This window comes from Benincasa hispida, unplaced genomic scaffold (assembly GCF_009727055.1).
Source record: "Benincasa hispida cultivar B227 unplaced genomic scaffold, ASM972705v1 Contig491, whole genome shotgun sequence".
In the NCBI taxonomy this organism is placed as follows: Eukaryota; Viridiplantae; Streptophyta; class Magnoliopsida; order Cucurbitales; family Cucurbitaceae; genus Benincasa; species Benincasa hispida.
Genome location: NW_024064879.1, coordinates 183,515 through 210,402, shown reverse-complemented (window position 1 = coordinate 210,402; position 26,888 = coordinate 183,515). Strand labels below are relative to the sequence as shown.

General features: G+C 36.8%; 1 long non-coding RNA gene across 2 annotated transcripts; it reads right to left on the bottom strand.

The window, feature by feature from the left end:
• LOC120069546 lies at positions 1 to 24,761 on the bottom strand. 2 transcript variants are annotated; one of them, XR_005479572.1, is made up of 3 exons: positions 24,679 to 24,761; positions 24,350 to 24,410; positions 1 to 394 (listed from the first exon to the last, which is right to left on the bottom strand). It is a non-coding gene; the product is annotated as an uncharacterized LOC120069546 (long non-coding RNA). The 2 variants fall into 2 exon arrangements; XR_005479573.1 differs by lacking the exon at positions 24,679 to 24,761 and adding an exon at positions 24,509 to 24,647.
• Between the last annotated feature and the right edge of the window lie 2,127 nt (positions 24,762 to 26,888).

Here is a 26,888-nt window from a genome sequence, read left to right as displayed (position 1 = left end):
ATCCCTTGTGTATAGAATAAATACAACCACCAGAAAAGAAAGATAAATATATTCAAATGAAAAGAAAATATAAAAGTGAAGCTAGAAGACTCATACAAAATACGGTTCATCAAGATGGTGAAACTAAAAGAATGTCACACCAAAAGAGATCAAAGGGGTAATTGAAATAATCCATAGTGCAACATTAGAAAAAATAAATGTATCAAACAGTAGTATAACCAAACAAAATAAAGCTAAAGGAATAAAATGGTAACCTAAAAGAAAGAATACGTAGAATAAACAGTAAGAGAAGACAATAAACTAGTCCTAGACATTTAGAAGAAGCATCATCGGAGAGGAAATAGAGCCCCCTATTATTTCGAGCAGTGCCAATCATCTTCCCCGAACTCAGGTCCTGAAACAAAACATCATATGATGAGAAAACAACTTTGTAGTTCAAATCTTTGGTTATTTTACTGACCAAAGCAAATTGTAAGATATCTTTGGCACATGCAAAACATTCTGTAAAATCAATCCTTGAATCGGAGATGAGTGACCCTTCCCAGCAACAGGGCAAAAGACCCATCTGTAATTTGTATTCTCTCATTTCCAATGCAAGGATAATAGGAGAGGAATTGATCAAATGATCCAGTTATGGGATCAGTTGCTCCCGAGTCAAGAATCCAAGATTCATCTTGTGAAACCTGCACTCCTAATTCCCTGTTTAAAACTAACAACTAGGAAAATTTGACTAGGTATGAAATCCTGTGCTGAGAAGGAAGAACTCTCAGTATTGAATAAATGCTCTTCAAAAAGTGTGGAATTTAACTAATGGAAAGTTAACAAAGCGAGGTTAACACGGAGCAGGGCGTTTGGTGTTAAACGCATAAAGTAAACTAAGTTAGGACAATCATGTGCGCCTTTGTGAAGTTAAACACATTACATGAAAGTCGCTCATGCGTTGAGAACGTATGAGCAACAGTAGAAAAAGCGAGGGGTTAAACGCAAGGCGCTGGGTAGACGATCGTGTAGCAATGCAGAGAGGTACACGATGAGGTAGGAAATCGTATAGTAAATGCACGGAGCCAAGCAATGCGATCGTGTAGAGTTACACGACGTTAGATGAGGAGAAATGATGCGCTAGATGATTGGGCTACTATAGGCAAAGTACTATATGATCATTGTAAGCACTAGACGATAAGCATAGAAGCTGGAGAATAACGCTAGGCGATTGCACTAAACGATAGCATTAAGTGTTAAACAATGGGCGATGATGCTAAGAGATGAGCGGATGCGTTAGACGATAGGCATCAGCGCTAAACAGTGGAGGTAAACGACAGGCTCGGTAGCTAAATGATAAGCTATGCGCGAGATCAGCGAGATTACTGAGAGCGAGATCAGCAAGATCGCTGAGAGCAAGATCATTGAGAGCAAAATCAACAAGATCATTGAGAGCGAGATCCGCGAGATCGTTGAGGGTGAGATCGCTAAGAAAGAGATCATTGAGAGCGAGATCAGCGAGATCGATGAGAGCGAGATCGTTTGCTAAACGATTGAGCTACACGATGGGCTATTAAAGCTAGACGATAGAAGAAGGAACTAAATGATGGGGCGGTGCTGAGGATTGCGTTACGCAAGATTGATGAGCTCATCGGGATAAATGGCTTTACCAACGAAAGTCTGTAACAAAGATAGTAGAAGCTGGACGAATAAATATTCATGCAAGGTGAGTTTGATGCATGAAGAAGACACGTCAAATAGGAGGTGGAAGGGGTTGGGCGTTGGCAGAAGGTGAGGAATACACCTGGATGTGATCAATGGAGAAGGTGTCGGGTAAAGGAAAAGGGTGAAATGCCTATAAAAGGGGCAGAACGCTTCACTTTAACCCACAAACCATTTAAGTCCATAAAAACCACAAAGAAAGGAGAAAATAAGAGATAATTCGTACATTGAACGAGGGAAGAGAGGCATTGATCAGACGGAAGTACGAGCAGAGGTGCTGAAGGAAGCTGGGTGTACGGACAGATGCCTAGACTAAATTCAAACGAGAAGTTATTCCAGACTACTCATGCAAATCAGGTGATTTTTAGACCAAAAGTTTTTAAATTAAATGTAGATTCGGTGTGAGGCTTCTTTAATGAAATTTTAAATCTAAGGCTGTCAAAGTCAAGGAAAACCGAGAGTTGCTCAACAGTGGGGAAAGGGGGAGTAAACTTGAGACTCTGAACTTTCGCCAAGGATTTTCAAGGCGAAACTTTAAGGTAGTTTGGTTAAGACATTTTCACAAATTTTTGAAGAAGGGAATGTCTTGAGATAAGTCCCGAAAGAGTAAGTATCTAAGCCTAAATTTAAAAAATAGGGTCCAGCAAAAGAATAAGGGAAACCTGGTGAATTGGGAGGAAAGATAGGCGAGTCACTGTGAGTGGTTTCTTCTTTAACTCTTTTAAACATATTTAGAATTAATATGCTGTAGTTTATATTGTGAAGTGAATATGACGTATCCGATCAGGGGGTCTATGGACCTAGAACCGGAGCCCAAAATAAATCCTTACAGGATGGTCAGGGGATCAAAGAGTCTAGTTCTTGAGCCTATGGGAAGGAAAAAACCCTGAATGGGATGGTCAGAGGGCTGACAAGCCTAGCTTCTGAGCCCATGAAAGGGAGAACCATGTGCACATAGGTTGATATGTTTAGATGTGGAATGTTAACTATCTACCGTGTGTGTAGGTAGGATTGTGAAAGCTTTATGATAAGATGGAGGTACACATTGAACCTCGTGATAATGCTTATGATCTGTAAAAGACTTGTATTTAAGATACCACTCACTGAGCTTTGTGAAGCTCATGATTTGTTTCTTTGTTTCTCTCACAGGTAGCAAAAAAGTCCAGGTTGCAAAGTGGGTCAAGGTCTGCACAAGTTTAGAAATAGTACTAAAAGAGTATTTGTAGCATGTAAATGTCAATAGTGGTCATGAAAGAGTAGCATTAGTTAGCATCACACCTCTATTTGGGCCCAGAAATGGGGGGGAGGGGAAGGGAAGGGGAGGGGGAGGTGTGACACATCCCCCTTAACAAAGAAACTAAAGGACTAAGAAGTACCTGATTGGACAATATTGCCGGTTCCGACTGTACCTGGAACCACATGGCTGGCCGCCTGGGGAGCACCATCAACCGTTTCATCAATCGCTCGACTGAAAGACTGCGTAATTTCATGGACGACTGTGTAATTTCCAAATGTCTTTTGTGTGCCATGGTTTCTTACAATGTTCAGAAATTGAAGGGGTCTTTCAAGTTTGTCATTCTCTGATCCAGATAACTTGACTCCAAATGCAGCTGAGTCTAAGGTGGTAGTTGTTGTACCATTCATAGAGTTCGGATCCTTTTCTAATCTAACTTCTGAGAAACTTCCATTAGCGACAACATTGGTCCCAAAATTCAGCTCTGGGTGCCATCAAATTTCAAGTCTAAGCCAGCCAAAAAATCATATACGCGGTTAGCCTCCTCAATCTTCGAATACTGAACTCTGTCGACTGGGCAATTTCAAACTACTTCCCGGCACATCTTGCCACAATAGTGACAATTTATTTAAATAGGACGTTACATCAAGAGTCCCCTGCTTGCACTCATGTACCTGTTTCCTCAATGTATAAAGTCGTGAAGCGTTTTCCAAATATCCCGAGCTAATGTAGTATAGTAGTGGCTTCCCAATCTGGGATTCTATGTTTATCAAAATTGAGCGAATGAGAGAATCCTCCCCCTTTATACGTTCCTGAGGATCCCTAAGGTTCTGTTTGGGTATCTCCCTGGTTAGATACCCAGACTTGTGCCATCGCTTGAGGACCATTTTCACAGATTACGACCAAGAAAAATAGTTCTGACTGTTAAGTTTTTCGCCGATAGATATTCCTGCAGAATTGCCCACAGAATTACATAATATTTGCAATAAGTAAAGCTGTAAGCAGTTACCGATGTTTTTGAACATAACAGAAAGCCTGGATCGACTGGTTTAACTAGATCGGTTGAAACGACTGGTTCGAAGGACCGTAGAGAAGATGGAAGGTTCGTTTATGATGGCAGAGTGTCTACAACTGAAGGCCGACTGCATCTGGGCTGCGAAAGACGACCTGGCTATGATCGAGTAGAAACGACGGTTGCGATGGAGAATATCCAATGGCTGCTGGAGTACTCGCTCGATCGGGAAGTATTGCCCAATCGGAGGCGCCCCACGTACGGCTACGCGATGGAAGAAGCATGGTCGGTCAGGTCTATTCGATCGATGGTTGTCTGCCTTATGAACAGTTGGATCTGTAATGGTCTAAGTAATGATCGTAAATATTGATTGACGGCAGCCCTAATTTCAGCACTTTGGGAATTTTCCACCGGAGTTCCTTCCCCTGCTAATGTTCCACCGAAGTTCTATTTCAGCTACAATCTCATCACAGTGCTTTGATACAATATTGAAAAGTAAAGGGTAGAAGAGAAAACACCAAAGTTACGTGAAAAACCCTAAACCAGGGAGAAAAAACCACGATAAGAGTTTTTTATTAATTTCTGATATGGTACACAATACAGGGACATGTATATAAATAACCAAATGTAAGAAACCGTAGACTATAAACAGTACGTAAAAAGACATGTCCTTAAGGTAACATTTTCAACTGTTTTTGTTGTAGTAAGAAAGTTGTTTAATGATTAGATAATGGGCAGATGCATGAAAATCATCTATTACAGCTCCTTTTCGAGATAATACAGTGGATTGATCTCTGGATTCTATTTCAAGAGCAATTGAAAATAGAAAATGTGAAAGGTTAACTTGCGCTCTTGATTTCTTGATGATTCTTCTGTTCAATATTTACTTTCTTTTTGAATGTGCAATATCTTTTTCTTGGGTTAAGTGAAATGCTTGATGGTTATCATGCATTGCTGCTATCCATTGCAACCATAACAACTCCTTTTGTGATTAACTACTTAAATCAATCTGGTCAGTAAAAGAACATTTCTTGTGATTCCATTGATAGTCTTGCTTTTTAATTTATATGGTTGGTCATATTTGATCGGATTCTTTTCCATTGATATTCCAGGCCATTTGGCACCGTTCAACTATTATCTAGTTTAATGGGTGAAGTTGTAAAGATTCTTATGACCCATAACAGTGAAGAAGAGACATGGAAGTTGGCAGGCCTGTGATAAATGTCTCACTTAGGTCTGATAAAGCAAAGAAGCTACGAGACTAATGATCAAGCTACTGGAGATGAACAAAGAAGCTACGAGACTGATGATCAAACTACATGATTATTGAAGATAAAGTAAAAGCAATGACCCATCAGAGGAAATTAAGTTACCGCATATGAAGTTAGAAGAGAAAGAATGATAGTTGTTATAAATGGATTCTGAAATCAAGAGTATAGTGGTCAAAGGAGAACAAGTGAAGACAGAAGTGCCCCAGGGACAAATTGGGCCGATCAACCTCGACCCCAATCGAAATCGAGGCCGATCTTCTTTATGTTAGTAACCCAATGGCCAAAGACCCAATATATAGGCCTTAAAGGTAAGGCAAGCGGGCACATTTAGCTTGAGAGATAACCTAGCTCATCTATGTGAAACCCGGATTTCCATTTTCCTTACTTGCAGGTGATTAGGGAATTAACTAAGAAGAAGTTAAATCCTATGTTAAAGAGAAGGAAAATTCTAAGTGTAAATAAATTGTTGAGTAGTTTTGAGTTAAGCCTTAACTAGTGAAAATTTGGTTAAGTATGATGCCAAAAGGAACCATGCGTTGGAAGCCAAGAAAGAAATGGCTTAAGTATTTGAGAATGCGTTGGCCTTGTGCTAAGCGTTGGTGTTGTGCCATGCGTTGGCCATGAACATTTGAGAGGTTATTTGGGCGTTGAAAGAGGCTAAAGTGTGGCCGAGAGGAAAATATGCGGGGACAAGCATGCGGCAACCCATGTTTTGAGAGGTTAGCAAAGCATGTGGCAGCCTCAAGTTCCGCGAACATGGGCGCTGAGCGTTAGGGTTGCGTGCGTTGGTTGATCGTGTAGTAAATAAGCAGTGCTACACAGTAGACGATCGTGTAGCTAATATGCCGCTACACGATGGGGTATGCAATCGTATAGTAAGTAGGCGGTGCTGCACGATGGGGTAGGCAATCGTGTAGGCAGGCACTGGACGATCGTATAGCAAAGGCGTGGAGCTAAGCGATGCGGTAGGCGATCGTGCGGAATGGTGAGGCGCTAAATGATAGCGCCATGCGATGGGCGATAGCGTCAGACGATGAGGCGTTGGCACTACCCGATCGGCATCAGTGTTAGACAATGACGTTGGACGATGGCGCTACGCGATGGGCTGTGCGCTAGATGATAACCGTGCTTTACTAGACGATGGGCGTCAGCGCTACACGATGAGCAAGAGCTGTGCAGTAGACTGGTGCTATACGGCAACGCTATGCGATGGTGCAATGCGACACAGTACTAGATGATGAGTTAGGAGATGAGACAAGCCATGGTGGACACATGGTGAAAAGTCTTGCGTTGCTAAGGCTTGCAGTACATAAGACTTGTGAGGTTAGCTGCGTTGGTCAACAAGAGACTAAGGACGTTGGCAAGCAATTAAGACAAACATGTGATGGTCATGAGGGATGCGTTAGCAAGAGGCTAAGCGATGGTAAGTTATACCATGAGGCATTGAGTTGAAACTTAGCTTGACTCAAGGGTTGACATGCGTTGGAGATGTGCTATATGCATTTGACATCCGAGGGCATATGGGCGCATAGGACAAGGCTCCAAATAGTATGCGTTGAAGAGGGTTGGTCATAATCCTAGTTGAACGTATAGGCCAAAGTTAAGCCTTGCGGGAGAGGAAGGTGTGGCCAAGGATGCGATGCCTTGAGTTTAGAATGACTAAGTTATGTGTTGAGAAAGCCATGGGTTGATGATGGCTAACCGAGAAAAGGACATGCGGCCAAGGATAAGCCTTGCGAGCATCTAGCATATGTGACCAAGTTGCGTCAATGGGATGCACAAGGTAAGGTTACGTTAATTAGAAATGGTAGAATCGAGGTTAGTTGGTCGCATATGGGGAAAGATGCTAGGCGGCAATGACTTGAAGGGTGTTATGTTGAGATAAGACACCTCAAGTGCGCAAAGATGGGATGGAAGCATGCGCTAATGGGTAGTGTTCGGACATAAGTGTGTTGTGCTAGTCGGATCGACGCATGTGAAGGATGGATGCATATGAAGTTGGATGAACGCATTTGAGGTTGAATGAACGCATTTTATGGTTAGATGAACGCATTTGCGGTAGATGAACACATTGAGGTAGGATGGGCGCATATGAGATAGGATGGACGCATTCAAGGTCGTCATCCAGACATGTGGCTTGTTGGGAAGAAATCTTAGGCCTTAAGCAAATGAGATGGATGCATAAGAAGACATACAAATTTGAGGGCTATGTGTTGGTAAAAAGGGAGGAAGACACCTTGGATTGCGATGACGTAAAGATTGCAAATAGTGTAGGAAAGGACACTTGGACATGCAGTCAAGTAGGAGGTGTTGGCCTTGGAGAGATTTTGGACACCTATAAATAGGGCCAAGGACTTCCGATGATCACTTGATTTCTCCTCAAAGGACATTAGGAAGTGTATGAAGGCCAATTGTGAGGAATCTATGTGTTGATGAACGCATGCATTAGTCAAGAGGTTCCAAGAGGAAGAGATGCTGTCAGACAGGAAGGTCTGGAAGTAGCATCAACTTGGGACAAGGATATCTCCCAGAATACTCATGCATTTTAAGTGATTCTAAAGCCACCTGAAAGCTATGAGAGTCTAGTTTTTAGGGTAGGGCTGCCGGAGAAGAAGCTCTAAGGAATTAGGCTGAAGAATAAGGAAAAGGCAGAAGGGTCGAGCTGTCGGGTAAGCTTGGGCCAGCCTTGATGTTTTGATGATTCCGGCCAAACCACGAGGAGTTTTGAGCTAAGCTTTTAGGTAAGAGTCCTGCGACATTTTAGAACATGTTTTCAAAAGGAAGTATATTAAAATAAAGTCTGGAACTATGAGTATCTAAGCTGATAATTGAATCTGGAATTTAGGTTCAAAAGGGAAACCAAGGAAACCTAAGAAACTTCGGAAAGGAAAGTTCCTAACCAACCAAGGTGAGTGGTTGTTCCACCATTTGTATGGTTACTCTTTATATATATGAATATAGGTTCTATAAGAAATATTGGCATGACCCGAAAATATGTTTTGCCTGGATTTGATTGTTGTTGTATTGTTGTCATAATGCGTGTATATTTGTATTAGGAAATGGGATTCATACCCAGAGATATTGTTAGCGTGCTTGGCGGGACGCTTGGCTAGAATCGTCAAAATATTTGGCTGGAATTGTCAGCATACCCAAACATGGCTAACAAGAAATGTCGACATGTGCACAGTTGACGGGTTATAGGGTATTGAGCTTATGTCCATGTTGGTCATCACGGGTTATTCGCAGAGAATACCCGAGAAAATACATAATCATGTCAGGGTTGTCCAGCTGACTGGCTGGGGAGATTACATTTTTCTATGTGATTGTTGTTGATTGTGGAATTGTTTTCCCAAAGATGAATTTCTAAAATCAAACTTATGTTTGTTTAAAGCTTCCACTCACTGAGCTTTGTAGCTCACATTTTCCATGGTCTGCCACAAGCCACAATTACACTTCCAGAGGGTTTAAAGAAGGGTTGTTGTAAACTTTGCAATCAAGTCTTGTAGTTGTATGAACATTACATTGTTGTAATATAAAATGGGCCTACTTAATCAATTGTTGTTATCTCGTTGACTTTAAAGTTTAAGACGAGTGTAGTAAAGAGGTTCAATTGGACAGTAGCTATCACAAAATGGTGGTATCTGCGGTCCTTTACACCCCTTCTCTGGCTCATGAATTCGGGCTCGGGGCGTGGTGTGACAACTTGGCATCAGAGCAAAGGTATATGTAAAATCTGGGGAAAGGTGGAGATTGAGTTGATACTAGTCTAGTATCAAAGCATAAATTCTTGGAAACCAGCGAGTTGAGTTAGGAAAACCCGAGGTTTGAGTTAAGTAAAACCAGAGGAAGTGTTATAGAATAAAGGGTTAAGAGAAACCTAAGAACTAGTCAAAGTAGACTAAGACAAATGGCGAAAATAGCATGACCTAGCAGGCAACCAGAGTTGGAACTCACAACGCTACCTTATCTACTGAGGGAGGTAAGAATGAATTCAAATTATTCCCATTTAGAGGTTGAGATAGAAAAGTTATTTTGTAGATAACTTTCAACATCTAGCTTCGCGATGGCTAGGTGGGGTATCGTTGGACAAACTAAGAAATCAATATCAAAGTAGCGCAGTGGAAGCGTGGTAATAAACAAGGTTATAGGTTACAACAGTGGTTGTTGTGAAACCTTAAATCGGAGTTAGTCTCAGTAAATTTCGAGGATGAAATTTTCTTAAGGGGGAAATAAATGTGAAACCCGGATTTCCATTTTCCTTACGCAGGTGATTAAAGGAATTAACTAAGAAGAAGTTAAATCCTATGTTAAAGAGAAGGAAAACTCTAAGTGTTTAAATAGATTGTTGAGTACCTTTGAGTAAGCCTCTAGTGAAAATTTGGTTAAGTATGATACCAAAAGGAACCATGTGTTGGAAACCAAGAAAGAAATGGCTTAAGTAAGACAATGTGTTGGCCTTGTGCTAAGCGTTGGTATTGTGCCATGCATTGGCCATGAACATTTGAGAGGTTATTTGGGCGTTGAAAGAGGCTAAAGTGTGGCTTCAGGAAAGACTATGTGGGGACAAGCATGCGGCAGCCAATGTTTTGAGAGGTTAGCAAAGCATGTGGCAGCCTCAAGTTGCGCGGACATGGGCGCTGGGCATTGGGGTTGCATGCGCTGGTTGATCGTGTAGTAAATAAGTAGTGCTACACGATAAGGTAGACGATCGTGTAGCTAATGTGCAGCGCTACACGATGGGGTATGCGATCGTATAGTAAGTGGACGACACTACACGATTAGGTAGGCGATTGTGTAGGCAGGCACTGGAAGATCGTATATTAAAGGCGTGGAGCTAAGCGATGTGGTAAGCGATTATGTAGAACGGTGAGGAGCTAAACGATAGCGCTATGCGATGGGTGATAATGTTATGTGATGGGTGATAGCGTTAGACGATGAGGCGCGGCATTACATGATTGGCATCAGCGTTAGATGATGAAGCTGGGCAATGGCGCTATACGATGGGTGTGTGCGGTAGATGATAGCGGTGCTTCATTAGACGATGGGCGTCAGCGCTACACGATGAGAAAAAGCTATGCGATAGACTAGTGCTATGCGGCAACGCTATGCGATGGTACTATGCGGCAGGAGTACTAGACGATGAGCTAGCCGATGAGACAAGCCAGGTGGACAAATAGTGAAACGTCTTGCCACTAAGGCTCGCAGTACATAAGGCTTGTGAGGTTAGCTACGTTGGTATTGAACAAGAGACTAAGGACGTTGGCAAGCAATTAAGACATACATGCGATGGTCATGAGGGATGCGTTAGCAAAAGGCTTGGCGATGGTAAGTTATACCATGAGGCATTGAGCTGAGACTTAGCTTGACTCAAGGGTTGACATGTATTGGAGATGTGCTATATGCGTTGGACATCCGAGGGTATATGGGCACATAGGACAAGGCTTGAGCAAATAGTATGCGTTGAAGAGGGTTGGTCATAATCCTAGTTGAGCGCATAGGACAAAGGTAAGCCATGCGGGAGAGGAAGGTATGCAGCCAAGGATGCGATGCCTTAAGAATACCTAGGAAAAATACATAAATCATGCTAGGGTTGTCCAGCTGACAGGCTGGGGAGATTACATTTTACAATGTGATTGTTGTTGATTGTGGAATTATTTTCCCAAAGATGAATTTCTAAAATCAAACTTATGTTTGTTTAAAGCTGCCATTCACTGAGCTTTGTAGCTCATGTTTTCCATGTTTTATGTCTTCCCTCCCCCCTCCTCCCCCAGGTAGTGGAAGGTGAGCAGTTTCAGGGTACTGCTAAGGTCAAGGGACCACAATCCACAATTACACTTCCAGAGGGTTTAAAGAATGGTTGTTGTAAACTTTGTAATCATGTTTTGGAGTTGTATGAACATTACATTGTTGTAATATAAAATGGGCCTACTTAATCAGTTGTTGTTATCTTCTTGACTTAAAGTTTAAGAAGAGTAAAGAGGTTCAGTTGGATAGTAGGTATCACAAAAGGGTGGTATGTACGGTCTTTCACGCCCCTCCTCGGGCTTAGGAGTTTGAGCTCGGGGTGGGGTGTGACAATCTAAATAAACCCTAGATCAAATCCCCTATAAATACATCATTATGACTCCATATGAGGTAACTTAAACTTCAGTCCTCTTCTCTATTCTACAATTCTCTTGTTTGCTTAGGCATCATAGCTCTTTTTCTTTGTTTTGCCTCTCTTTTCAAAAATTACAAATTTATCGTTGATGTCACGTGGAGGTCAGGTGTATACTTAGCCAACATTTGGCATTAACTACCATAACAAAAATAAAGCAATCACCACCAAGTAAGATAAAACTAAGAGAAGATGTCATATAAAAGAGAAAAGAGAAAAGTGTATGTTGAACCTTTAGTTATACAAAGACAACAATGCCAAAATATATATATATATATATACTAAATTTGGTCTAAATGAAACAAATATAATAATCTATTAAACATAACCAAATGAGTAAGATAAATGAAGAAACTAAAGTGAAACATGATAAAACCAAATTTTATCCCATCCATAATTTGTAAAGATATTTCATAAAATTTACTTTAAAATCTAAAGTGAAATAAGAAGATACAAAATAGAACTTTAACAATGGCTCCGAAAGCATAGTGAAGATTCTACATAATTATACAAAAAGTGAAACTTAGAGAATGTGACATAAAAGATCTAATAGAACTGGAATGGAAAAATTGGATTAGAGATATGTACCAAATAAAACATCAAACAAAATTAAACTAGAAGAATAAAAATGTCATACAACATGGAGGGGGTGAAAAAAAATGAATTATTCATAGTGCAAATGTTGAAAATGCCTAATATATTATTACACACCAAAATAATAAAATAGAGAATAAAAAGAGTGAAATTTTGAACAATCATCTCAATAGAACTCCAAACAATTAAATCAAAAGAGGGAGGAGAAGAGACAACAAAGAGAACGAGTGAAAAAAAAATTGAAGCATCCATGCCAAACAAAATAAATAGATAAATTACACCTTAGGTCCAAAGAAATATTATGTAATAATCTATTTTAAAAATACCAAATGAAAAAAAAATGTATGAAGTACAAAACAAAGAAGAAAAAAGTGAAACTAGCTAGATGAGAATATTAGGAAGATATATACCAAATTATTTATGATAAAGCAAACAAAATAAAACTAAAATAATGTCCCCATTCAAAAAGACAAACAACGTAGATTAAGGGTGAAAAAATTTGTTGAATCTATTTCTAAAATTGGTCAAACGAGTTAAATAAATAAAATAGTAATAAAAAGAGATATAAAAACTAGACAGTCATATAATTAAAAAAAGAAAAAAATTAAACCATATGCCAGAAGAAAAAATGATCAAATGAGTTAAATAAAGAATTGCAAAAAATAAATAATTAATTAATAAAAGAAGTATAAAAACTTAGTTGTTTTTAAATATAGAAAAATAAACCAAAATATTTATAAGATATAACAAAATTTTACAACTATCAATGGTAGACGTTGATATCTATTGATAGACTTCTATGGTCTATCAATATCACTGATAGAAGTCTATTAGTGTCTATCAACATCTATCATTGATAGTTCTAAAATTTTACTATATTTTATAAATATTTTCAATAGTTTTATTATTTGAAATAATTTTCCAAAACTAAAAGATAAAGACTGTAATAAAAAAGGGTAAAAAAATTGAACTGCCATAGTTCAAATATGTAACTATGCCAAAGAAAAATAAATTCTACATCCAAAAAGAAAAATATGATTAAGTAAAAAAGAAAAAAATACCAAAAATAATAAAACACACATAAAGCAATCCATAATCTATCTAAGAGAGTTACAAAAAATTGCTTGCATGCTAACAAAGAAAAATAAAGTTTGGCATCATAAATAAAACATAAATATTAAAAACAGTCCTAAAATGATGTGTTTTAAGCAGAAAACTAACCAATCAACTAATTAATATACAAAAATGAAACTAATGAATGCTTAGAAAAGAGGTCATAGAAGAGAAAGGGGAAAAATTGGAAGGATTTAAAGTGCTATAAAATAATAATGTTAATAATAGTAGAAACCCAAATAAAATAAAGTTAGAAAAATAAAAATGTAACATAAAAGAAACAACACGGAGAAATACATAAAGTGAAAATACAACGATGACAAAAGATAAATAAATATCAATAAAATAATAATAAAATAGAGAATACAAAAAGTGAAATTTAATTAAAAAATGTTAAATAAAAGAAGCAGGTAAAATCGAACAAACCATCGTGCAATGGAAAAATAATTGTACTAATGGATAAAACATATAAAAGAGGATGAAAACAATTGAACCATCAATAATAATAATAATAATAGAATTCCATCTTCGGTTCCCAAAAAAAAAAATTAATACAAATAATCTACCATAAAAAAGAGAAATGTACCAAGAATGACAAAAAAAAAAAAAAAAAAAAAAAAAAAAAAAAAAAAAAAAAAAAAAAAAAAAAAAAGAAGTAAAACTAAAAGATCATTCACCAAAAAAACAAAAACTTAATTTTTCGAAAGACTTGAAGTCCCTGAAAAGCAAAGTGCAAATCTAAAAGACAACTAGAAAATAAGAAAAGTCAAATAAAAAGGTTATCAGAGAAATAAGAGATGAAACACATCCAATAAGAAATTAATATATACAAAACGAACATGTCAATATAAGTGAATCTAAGGAATGTCACATAAAAAAAACACAGAGAAGAGGGTGAGAAATTGTTCAAAATGGTGAGAAAATTTAAACAATCTATAGATATTTGGTCCCAAAGAAATAAAATATAAAGACAAATAATACAAAAAGTGCTGGAAGAATCCATAATGCACTTACAATCATGTACCTACCTAAAATAACAGTAGACAACCCAAATGACCCTTAGCCCAAGTGTTATTATTTGGTTATTTACTAAAATCTCCTTTTGGCAGAGAAGGGTGGATTGTTAGTGTGGACGATTTGGAAGATATAGTTGGGGACATGTATGGTTAGGTTCCATTTGTATACTTGGTGGAATTTGGCATATCTTAACTAAAAAACCCTTTGCATGGGCTCGCCATGCACTTGTATGGTCTGGAGAAGCTTACTTGTCTTATAGTTTAGGTGATTTATCTGTTTTTGGTTTTATTGCTTGTTGTTTTGTCTGGTTCAATAATACTGCTTATCCGAGTGAGTTTTACGGGCCGAGTGGACCAGAAGCTTCTCAAGCGAGCATTTACTTTTCTAGTTAGAGACCAACGTCTTGGAGCTAACGTTGGATCCGCTCAAGGACCTACTGGTTTAGGTAAATATCTAATGCGTTCTCCGACAGGAGAAGTCATTTTTGGGGGAGAGACTATGCGTTTTTGGGATCTGCGTGCTCCTTGGTTAGAACCACTAAGGGGTCCTAATGGTTTGGACTTGAGTAGACTGAAAAAAGACATCCAACCTTGGCAAGAACGACGTTCCGCGGAATATATGACCCATGCTCCTTTAGGTTCTTTAAATTCCGTGGGAGGCGTAGCGACCGAAATTAATGCAGTCAATTATGTCTCTCCTAGAAGTTGGTTAGCTACCTCTCATTTTGTTCTAGGATTCTTCCTATTCGTAGGTCATTTATGGCATGCAGGAAGGGCTCGTGCAGCTGCCGCAGGATTTGAAAAAGGAATTGATCGTGATTTTGAACCTGTTGTGTTCATGACTCCTCTTAACTGAGACAGGCGATCTAATGCTTGAAGTCAAAATCAATTTGATTCCACCATACATATCAGGTTGGACGGATCGGGTTATATTTTAAAAGTCTTCCTTTTTCCTTTCTTCATTTCTATCTAATCTTTTTTTCTGTTTTGGCTCGGCTATCACACCTAGCCGAGCCATTCCCTTTTATGATACTGAGCCGGGTAAAACCAAAAATAAGGAAACAAATCTATTCGCCGAGCAAAAGGAGAGAGAGGGATTCGAACCCTCGATAGTTCTTTGTTTCGAACTATACCGGTTTTCAAGACGGAGCTATCAACCACTCGGCCATCTCTCCGAAAGATAATTTCTATTTGATTTATATTCCATCCCATCGAATAGAACATTGACATATAAGTTGCTACCATTACTGTCTATACTATAGACAAATATCAGCGTGGAATCTATAAGTCTATCTATATGTATATATATATATGATCCAGTATACCCCTTTTTGCCGAGTAAAAAAAGACTACCCTCAATCCCATGTAAAGTATTTAAAAAGTAAGAAGTAATATAGAATCAATGGATTTATGGTAAAATCCCTACCTGATACATTTTCTCAAAATTTTGGCTGGCTGGTAAAGGGATCAAATGGTAGATTTTGTTGGTAGATTGGAGGATTAGAAACATGACTATTGCTTTCCAATTGGCTGTTTTTGCATTAATTGTTACTTCATCAATCTTACTGATTAGTGTGCCCGTTGTATTTGCTTCTCCTGATGGTTGGTCGGGTAACAAAAATGTTGTATTTTCCGGTACATCATTATGGATTGCATTAGTCTTTCTGCTGGGTATCCTTAATTCTCTTATTTAGAGACAAATTGTGAAATTCGGATTTCCATTTTCCCTACTTAAGCAAGAAATAAGGGGGATTAACTAAGTATAAGTTAAATCCTACGTTAAAGAGGAGGAAAATTCTAAGTGTTTAAATAAGATTAGCTTTGAGATAAGCCTTAACTAGTGAAATTTTGGTTTAAGTATGATGCCAAAAACACTATGCATAAGCTAGAAAAATAGCTAAGTATTAGACAATGCGTTGGTGTGTATGGCCGAGAGGAAAGGCCATGCAGGGACAAACATGTGGCAGCCTATGTCTTAAGACGCAAAGCATGCGGCAGCTTTAAGCTGCGCAGACATGGGCGCTGGGCGTTGGAGTTGCATGCGCTGGTTGATGTGTAGTAAATAAGCAGTGCTACACGATGAGGTATACGATCGTGTACCAAATAAGCAGTGCTACACGATGGGGCATGCAATTGTTTAATAAATGAGTGGAGCTACACAATGAGGTAGGCAATCGTGTAGGCGAGCACTGAACGATCGTATAGCAAATGCAGGGAGCTAAGTGTGAAACCCAGATTTTCATTATTCCTACTTCAGCAGGTGGTTAAGGAAATTAACTAAGTAAAAGTTAGATCCTATGTTGAGAAGGAAATTTCTAGGGGTTGAATAGATTTTCCTTGAGTAGTTTCGAGTTAAGCTTAAATTGATGAAAAATTGACTAAGTGTTGGAGGCATTACCATGAGCGCCTGGCCATAAGATCTTGGAGAGATTACTTGGGCAAAGGGTGAAAAAGTGTGAATTTGGAAGCTTGACTTTTGAGGAAAAACTTGGAAAATTGCTAAGTTTACCTCTATGATGGATGCGTTGGATGATGGATGTGTTGGATGCATTGGATGCGTTGGATGCAAAGGAAGGATGGTTATGCATCCATGCGGCTATAGGAAGTGAAGTGATGTGTTGGAAGGCAACCCATGCGTCGAGCGGTCAATGCACAGCACCTTTGCCTAATGCGTCGAGCGGCCAGCCAAGCGCCCCTGCTATGCGTCGAGCGGCCATGCCTATGCAGCGAGTGCCCTATTGAAACGGCCATGCCTATTTGTCGAAAGCGCCCTGCCAAGCATCAATGCATCGAGCATGCCCATGTGGCCGAGCAAGCGAGCGATGGCCAGCGCCTATGCAACATGCCCATGCGTCGAATGATGCCCAACGCCTATGCAGTACGCCCATGCATCGAGCGATGGCCAGCGCCTATACAGTACACCCATGCGTTGAGCGATGGCCAACGCCTATGCAGCATGCCTATGCGCTGATCGGCCAGCGCCTATGCCAAGCGCATGCACGTGCAACGAGCCTTGCTGGTAATACCTAGTGAGCCATGCGTCGAGGATGAGCGGCACCCTATGCGTTGGTGATGGTTAGCTCTTGCGATGGCTAAGTTGGATTGCAATGAATAGTGAACTGGCTTGCTATGCGTTGATTGTTATTGCATTGAGTAATATGCGTTGAACATCAAGAATTGGAATGCACATAAAGAACTTCTTGGGAGGAGCCTTGCTTTTGAGGTGGTTGCATCAGATTGGAAGCTCATGTTTGCCTACATAGGAAGAAAGACACTTAGATTGCGTTGATAAAAAAGATGTGTTTGGTAGTATGAGGGAGAAACACTTGGACATGCAGCCAAAGTAGAAGGTTTCGAATTTGGAGAAAGGTTTGGACGCCTATTAAGGCCAAAGACTTCCATTTTTAGATCACAAATTCAAAAAGAAGTAAAAGAGTGGGAAAGGTTTGAGTAAACCTTGCGTTGAGAGCAAATTCATGCGTTTGATTCATAGAGCTTCAAAAGACGATGCATTGGACAGTGAAAGTCATTGGAAAACAAACATGAACTTGGACGAGGAGTTTCTTCAACTCATGCGTTTGGAGGGATTCCAAACCCAACCTGAAAGCTTCTGGGAAGTCTAGTTTTCAATGGTGGGGCTTCCGGAGAAGAAGCTCCAAGGAATAGGGCTGGAGAATGAGGAAAAGACTTGGTCGAGCTGTCAGGTAAGCTAGGCCAGTCTTGATGTTTTGATGATTCCGGCCAAACCACGAGAAGTTCTGAGCTAAGATCTCTAGGGTAATATTCCTGAGACATTTTAGAGCATATATGTAGAAAGAAGTATCTCTAGATAGCCATAGTGAATAATTTGAGCTTTAAATTGAATCTGGATTTTAGGGTTCAAAAGGGAGCCTGAGGTGACAAAAGAACTTCTAGAGTTCACTAAACGATCAAGGTGAGTGACTAAAATATTTAAAATGTTTTAAGAAACCATATGCTAAAGAAAGATCTTTCAGATAAAGACATGTTTTCTAAGTTTTATTAAAGAAAGTCATTGTATGACTTATTTTACTTGAAACTCGATACCGAAGGTCATTTGAGAAGGTAGTTGAGTAGCTCGATACTGAAAAACACAGTTGAGAAGGTATCTGAGCAAAAGTACCCAAGTGTGGGGTAGTTCTGTTGATAAAAATAAGTTTTCTGGTCATTCACTGGGTTTTATATCTCATGCTTTCCAAATATTTTTCTTTTTCTTCCCAGATAGCGAAAGGTGAAGAGTTCCAGGGTGCTGCTAAGGTCAAGGTCTGCCACGTGCCACAGTTACACTTCTGGAGGATTTTACAATTATTGTTGTAAGCTTATAATTAAGTCAATTGTATAAATGTTACATTGTTGTAATATAAAATAGGCCTACTTAATCAGTTGTTTGTTGAATTTGTTCATTGGTATCAGAGTTATTTCCACAAGAGTTATTAGGGTTGATAACTGTTGCAGACGCCTTCCTCAGGCTTAGAGGGTAGTCTAGGGTGGGGTGTGACACTAAGCGATAACGCTATGCGATGAGCGATAATGCTATGCGATGAATGATAGCGTTAGACGATGAGGCGTTGGCACTGCACGATTGACATTAGTGTTAGACGATGATGCTGGACGATGGCGCTACGTGATGGGCGTATGCACTAGACGATGGGCGTCAACTCTACACGATGAGCAAGAGTTGCGCAGTAGACTGTGTGTTATGCGATAGGCGCAGACGCTATGCGATGGTGCTATGGGGCAGTAGTACTATGATGAGCTATGCGATGAGACAAGCCATGGGGATGCATGGTGAAACGAGCGTTGCTAAGGCTTATGGTGTAGGTTGTTATGCGTTGGTGATGTGTTATGTGTCGAGGACATTCGAGGGCATATGACAAGGCTAATACTATGCATGCATTGAATGCATGGTGTGAACTATGCAACCTTCTATATGCGTTGGACATCCAAAAGCATATGGGCGCATAGGACTAAATAGTATGTGGTGGAAGAGCAGGTCATTATCCTAGTTGAGCGCATAGGGCAAAGGTAAGCCATGCAAAAGAGAAGGATATGTGGCCAAAGATGAGCCTTACGAGCATCTAGCATATGTGACCAAGTTGCGTCAATTGGATGCACAAGGTTCGATTGGATGAACGCATTTTGATGTTGGATGGACGCATGCGCCTTGGTGGTGTCCGGATATGTTGCGACAGTTGGATGGAAGCATTTGTGGTTAGATGGACGCATTTGTGGTTGGATGGATGCATTTGTGGTTAGATGGGCGCATATGAGATTGGATGGACGCATTCAAGGTCGTCATTCGGACATGTGGCTTGTTGGGGAGAAATCTTAGGCCTTAAGCAAATAAAGTGGATGCATAAGAAGACATACAAATTTGAGGGCTATGTGTTGGCTAAGGTCTTGGAAGACACCTTAGATTGCGATGGCATGAAAGTTACGTGGATAGTGTGGGGAAAAGACACTTGGACATGCATTCAAGTAGGAGGTGTTGGCCTTAGAGAGATTTTGGACGCCTATAAATAGGGCCAAGGACAAGATCATAACTTGAGTTCTCTTCAAAAGGACATTAGAAAGAGTATATGAGGACTAATTGGGAGGAGACTATTTGTTGATGAAGGAACGCATGCGTTGGTTGCAAAACCATGCATCGGTCATGAGGTTCCAAGAAGAGTGTTGTCGGACAGTGGTCTAGAAGTAGCATCAACTTGGCACGAGGAGTTCTCACAGAATACTCGTGCGTTTAGAGTGATTCCAAAGCCACTTGAAAGCTCTGAGAGTCTAATTTTCAGGGTAGGGCTACTAGAGAAGAAGCTCCAAGGAGTCGGGCTGGAGAATGAGGATAAGATAGAAGGGTCGAGTTGTCAGGTAAGCTTGTGCCAGCCTTGATGTTTTGATGATTCCAGCCAAACCACGAGAAGTTCTGAGCTATGATTTTAGGGCAAACTTCAGAGACATTTTAGAATATGTTTTCAGAAGGTAGTATCTTAAAATAAGATCTGGAACTATGAGTAATCTAAGCTAATAATTGAATATGGAATTTAGGGTTAAAAAAAAGAGCCCGAGAAGATCGAGGAACTTCTAAGAGAAAGATTCCTATCCTTACCAAGGTGAGTGGTACTTTCCCTTTAAGAGTCAATTGTGCTTATGTTATGAATGAGTATCTAGCATGAGAATGAGATTATGCGATCGGGATGGTCAAGGGGTATATAGACCTAGTTCCTGAGCTCGAAAGCAAAACCTCACGGGATGGTCAGGGGACCGAGAGGTCTAGTTCCTAAGCCTATGGGAGGATCCTCGTATGAGATGGTTAAAGGGCCGACAGGCCTAGCTTCTGAGCCCATGAGCCAGCTATGTACACATAGAAGACATAAGGAACAAAAGGAAACGAAAAGAGTAAGCGTTCATGATTAGTATCAGTTAACTATCTAACGTGTGTGTAGAGAATAGACTCATTCTAAATAGTTATCAGTTTAGCTATCTACCATGCATGTAGATAGAGTTGAGAATAGACACATTCAAAGCTGAGGTTTGAATGTAATCTAGAAGTTGTTTACCTCACTGAGTTTTGTGAAGCTCATTCTGCTATTTTATGTTTTCTTCCCAAGTAGCGAAGGGTGAGGAGTTCCAGGGTGCAAGTCAAGGTCTGCCACAAGCCACAGTTACACTTTCGGAGGGTTTTAAGAGTGGTTGTCGTAAACTTTGTAGTTAAGTCTTGGAGTTGTATAAATATTACATAGCTATAATAAAATGGACCTACTTTATCAGTTGTTGTTTATCTTCTTGACTTAAAAAGTTTACTGAGAGTAAAGAGGTTCAGATGGATTGTAGGTATCACAAAAGGGAATATGTGGTCCCTCATGCCTCTCCCCGGGCTCAGGAATGTGGGCACGGGGTGGGGTGCGACACAAATAGAGGAAAAGGATAAAATAATTTAAACCATATATAGTGCTTACACATATGCATGTAAAAAAAAAAAAAAAAAAAAAAAAAAAAAAAAAAAAAATCTATATTTTGATCCCAAAGAAATAAAACATTACTAGATTAGTAAAAGAAATTAAAGTACCAAAGTGAAAGTAACATGTCACATAAAAGAGACCGTACCAGAAAGATGATAAATTTTGAACAACCCATTGAGAAGAACAATGTATCAAATAATACTAAAAGTAAATAAATTAAAATTAAAAGGATGTCATATTCGATAAGAGTGAAGATGGAAAGAAATTCAACCATACATATTTGAAAATCTCAAAAGAAAAATAAATTCTAAGAAAAAGTGCCAAAAATAATGAAACACACAGAAATAAAACTACAAGACACAAAAAGCAATCGAAAGATAATTTATCAAAAGTGTTAATTATAAAAATTGCGTGGAAAGCATATTTCAAATTCTACTTGCTAACCATGAAAAAAAATCCTTAAAGAATTGAGAAAGTAAATAAAATGAATCACCAAAGAGGTTTAACTACCATTATAAATTTAAAAATATATATAAAACAAATTAGTCATATGAAAAATTAATTTGTTACTGATATGCCATACTTACAAAAATCAATATACCAAATAAGAGTAGAACTAAGAAAATAATAAACTCCTTCGAGAAAAAAAAATATACAAAAATGATCAAACTTTCACTCAATAGAAGAAAGTGAAAAAAATATGAACAATTATACTGCAATAGAAAATCAACAAATATGAAAAACAATCTATTTTAAACAATGACCTGAATAAAGATTAAAAAAAAAAAAAAAAAAATCACCTACCGAAAACATATATATAAAATAATGTGTTATATATAAGACTAACAAATCAATCTACCGAATAATAATAGAACCAAAGAAAAATTGTCACATAAAGGAGACTGGAGAAAAAGAATAAAAGACAAAAAAAAAAAAAAAAAAATCATATTTTGTTAAGAAGGTTAAAGGAACTAAGAAAATAATTATAGTCCAAACAATGTATCAAATAATTGTAGAACTAAACAAGACTCTAAAAGAATGTCACATAAACTAGTAAAATAATAATAATAATAATGTGCAACATTATTCACAAAACTAACAAATCAATATAGCAAATAATAGTCACTAAAAAGAAAATAGCATACAAAAGTATAAATGAATATAAAAATAGAAGAGAAAGAACGATAGCAATCATTCAATAAACAAAAAATGTAAATAAGATAAAACGAACAATGTGAAACTGAAAAATATATTATGAAACAGACAATAATAGAGAACCAAACAAAATTAAACTAGGAGAATAAATTAAATGTCACACAGAAGAAGGTTATATAATGTAAATGCAACCAATGTCTAAAATAGATCTATACACAAAAAATAATAAAATAGAGAATAAAGAAAGTGAAATTTTTTGAATAATCCATATAATGTACCAAACAATGAAACCAAATACCAAACAAGTGAACCAAAAGAGGGAGTGAAAAATAGAATCAACTGGCAAACAAAATAAATAGATAAATTACACCTTGAGTCCAAAAGAAATATAATGTAATAATCTATTTAAAAAAATGCCAAATGAAAAAAAATAAAAAAATATATGAAGAATAACAAAGTAGAGAAAAAATAAAGTGAAACTATCGAGAATATTTGGACAATCAGTTTACCAAATTATTTATGATAGAAAGCAAACAAAATAAAACTAAAAGAATGTCCCATACAAAAAAGACAAACAACATAGATATCTGTGAAAAAATTTAAAACCTTATCAATCTATATATAGTGACACAAAGAAGAAAAACAACTTCTTGATTGTGTAGAGTAAATTTACAACCACCAGAAAAGAAAGATAAATATATTCCAATGAAAAGAAAATATAAAAATGAAGAAGACTCATACAAAATACAATTCATCAAGATGGTGAAACTAAAAGAATGTCACACCAAAAGAGTCAAAGGGGTAATTGAAATAATCCATAGTACAACATTAGAAAAAAAAAAAATGTATCAAAAATTAATAGAGCCAAACAAAATAAAGCTAAAGAAATAAAAATGTAATCTAAAAGAAACAACACAGGGAATACAAAAAGTAAAAATACACGACCATAAAAAAATAATAAAATAAATAGTAAAAAAGTGGATTAATTAAAGAATGTAACAAACAACATAATCGCAAAATCTATAGTGCAATGTATCAAAGGAACCAAAAGAATGTCACATAAAAAGAAAGGATGAAAACAATTGAACCATCCTACCATGCCAAAAAATACTAGTAGTAATAATAATAATAATCTACTTTAAAAAATGAGAAAATGTATGAATAACAAAAAAAATGAAACTAAAAGAACAGTAAAAAAAAACCCATAATTTTTCAAAAGAGGTTGAAGTCCTTTGAAAAGTAGAGTGTAAATCTACAAGACAACTAGAAAATAAGGAATGTGAAATAAAAGGAAACATAAGAGAAATAAGAGAAAAACAAGATAAAATAATTATATAAAAGTCAAAGTATTCATTAACTACTAAATTGCAACCAGATACTTATGAAAATAAAATTAGAAAAACAGATGAAATAGGAAAATTGATTCCCGGTCAATCAATTTTTCCTAAATCATTTCAAATTTATTAATATGAAAAAAAAAGTTTGAGAAAATATTTTGGAATGAGTTTCTGAAACAAAATTTAAAGTAAAAAATAACAGGAAAAACGTGTTTTGAAAGATAGTTTTTGACAACGAAAAAAAGAAGGTTTGAGAAAATCATTTGAAAGGGTTTTTTTTAAGAGAACTTCTAAAATTAAATTTAAAGTGAAAAAAAATTATTTTGGAACTGATTTTTGATAAAAACAAAATTGAAATATAAAATTTCGAGAAAATGTTTTGAAAGAGAGTTTTTTGAAGGAGAGTTTTTACAGAAGAAAAAAGTATGAAAGAATAATGAAAATTTTATGAAAAGAGATTTTGGGAAAACAAAAACAAAAAGATATATATATAGTAGAAGTTAAAAGGATGCAAAGGCTTTTAGAAGATTTGAAGAAGAAAAGTTAAGGATCACAGAATACCCAAAAACAAAATCAAAATACCCAAAAATAAAATAACGAGAAAGAAGTATTAAAATTGAAATTGGAAAAAAAAAAAAAAAACAAAGGAAAAATACCCAGAAATCAAAAAACCCAAAAACAAAAAACCCAGAAATCAAAAACCCAAAAACGAAATACCGAGAAGTCGGAGTATAATGACATCATTGCAAAAAACAAAAAAATGAAAGAATATGAAATAGAAAAACCTGAGGGAAAGCAGTTGAATGGGCCAAATAAGGCATTTTCATCCCATTGTCCAATGTTAATCTGAAATTAGAATCATAATAACAATAATTAATTAAACAATGTTTGATGCACATAATTAAAATTGAAGACAATTAATAAACAAAGGTAAATGAAATAACTTAGCAGTGGGTTGTTATAGTATGAAGAAGAAGAGAAAAACAGAGGCTTCATTTCACAGATCGTGGCCACATCAAAACCCTAAACCACAAGTATTAACCAAAAACAACAACATAATTCAACCAATATTTAATTAACGAAGAAGATGAATTGTAAAAGTAATTTAAGTTACCTGGTTAGCTAGCAGGTTCTCATTCGAATTCGTAAAAATAAAAACCCTAACAAGAAAATATTGTTCAAAAAGTTAGCCGTTGCAGAGGAGCCACCGCTCTCCCTTTTATAACCGATCACCACTACAAAAAGTAGTCGTTGCATGTAACCGGTCAACTAGCCGTTGCTGGTCAAAACAATCTAAGCCACTGCCCACATTATATGTGACGTGCGCGTCAAGTTCAATATTATTTTTTTAAAAGAAAATAACTAGTGTGGTCAATATTATTTATTTATTATATATATTCATTTGTTTATTTTCAAATAATAATAAATAATAATAGTTTGTTACTCTACTTCATAAAATAACCGGAGAAAAAGGGGCTGAGATGGGTTTTCTGAAGATTTTCAAAAATATAAAAACGAGGGAAAATATTTACATAGAATAGCAAAATTTAATCATCGACTTTCTTCATATAAAGGTTAATAGAAGTTTATCTGTATCTATCAATTATAGAAATTGATACAAGTCTATGGATAGAGAATGATAACAGTCCAACAATGTCTATTCGTGTTTTTTTTAATTATTATTTCTTTAAATAATTTGACATCTTTTCTATTTGTGAAAATTTCTCCAAAATTAAAATGACAAAATTTAATGAGATTAATTTACATGGAAGGTGGAAGAAACAAAATCTATAAATTAGCACAGAAATTTGAGTGATTATTGGACTGTTGGATCATAATTAATGCCTAAGTTAAAAAAAAAAAATTAATAGGATAACAGCTTTAATTACATTAATTAATTTCATTAAATTAGAGACCAAACAGAGAATAACAACACATTTCGTACCTTGAAATTAAAGAGAGTGAAAATTTAAAAGAATGACCTCACGTACTACCATCCATTGCCATAGCACATAATTGTATTCACATAACAATTAAATTTTTCTGCCTTATTTTTCTTTACTTCTCCTAACTTTTTTATGAACATTTAATTTACACATCTATGGTTGTTTTTGTATTAATTGTGTGCAAAACTTCATAGGATTGAAATAATTAATCATTTTACAAATATTTCTACATTGCTTTTTTATTAAAATTACTACTAAGAAAGCTTTGACAATTATTCTAGTTGAAACCAAAGATCTCTTCTCCAGTTTTATAAAACCAAATTAACTGTTCCTTTTTTTTAATTGGATAGCTTTTTATGATTTGAAACCATAATCAATCAAGAAAAGGGAATCCAAAAGAGGAAGAGAAATAAGGGTATTTTGGTAATGTTAATGGATCAGTAAGTAAAATCGTAAAATTCTTATGTTTGAAAAGTTGGGCGAAATTCATGGATTTTTTAATTTTTTTTTTTTTTTTTTTCTATACAACTATGGATATTTAGCTCTTTTTTTAAAAAAAACAAAAATAAGGGTATTTTGATAATGTTAACGGATGATGATGTAAGTAAAATCGTAAAATTCTTAAGTTTGAAAAGTTGGGCGAAATTCATGGATTTTTTAATTTTTTTTTTTTTTTTTTTGGCTTTTTATACAAGTATGGATATTTTGTACAGAAAATCCCTTTCCAATTTTGCCCAAATGAAAATAGCTCTTTTCTTTTAAAAGAAAACATAAGTGAGTATAACTCAACCAACATTTAGTATATCAAAGATAAAGAAGTATGTGATTCAAATCCCAGCGCTCCAATTATACTAACAAAAATGATATTTGAGATATCTACTAACCTTCTTAAACTAATAAATGATTTGTAAAATAGACAATCAGTAACCAAGCCGTCACACAAATTATTTCACTAACCATTAGATTGTTGGTCAAGCTAACGTAATAATTTTCCAACTTGATCATGAAATAATTAAGTTACTTGTCCTGACGCTACAAATGGTTCTTGAACTGCTAGGAGAAATACATTTTGCCAACGGTTTGTATTGGCGTTGGCAGAAGGTTAAGGGTGATACGAAAATTACTCATCCCAACGCCAAATCGATAATTTAGCTGTTGGGAATGTAACGACCCGAGTTCAAGAGGGGTACTGAATGAACCTGTATTATATCCGAACGTGGGGGATCCTGAGGACATGAAAGTATAACCAAGAAAAACTTAAAAGAACTGAAAGTTACTACCTATACCAACAAGGTGCACCTTCCTTTTTGGTGGTTCAATTATAAGAACTCCAAAATTAAGCGTGCTTAGCTTGAAGCAATCCTATGTTGGGTGACCT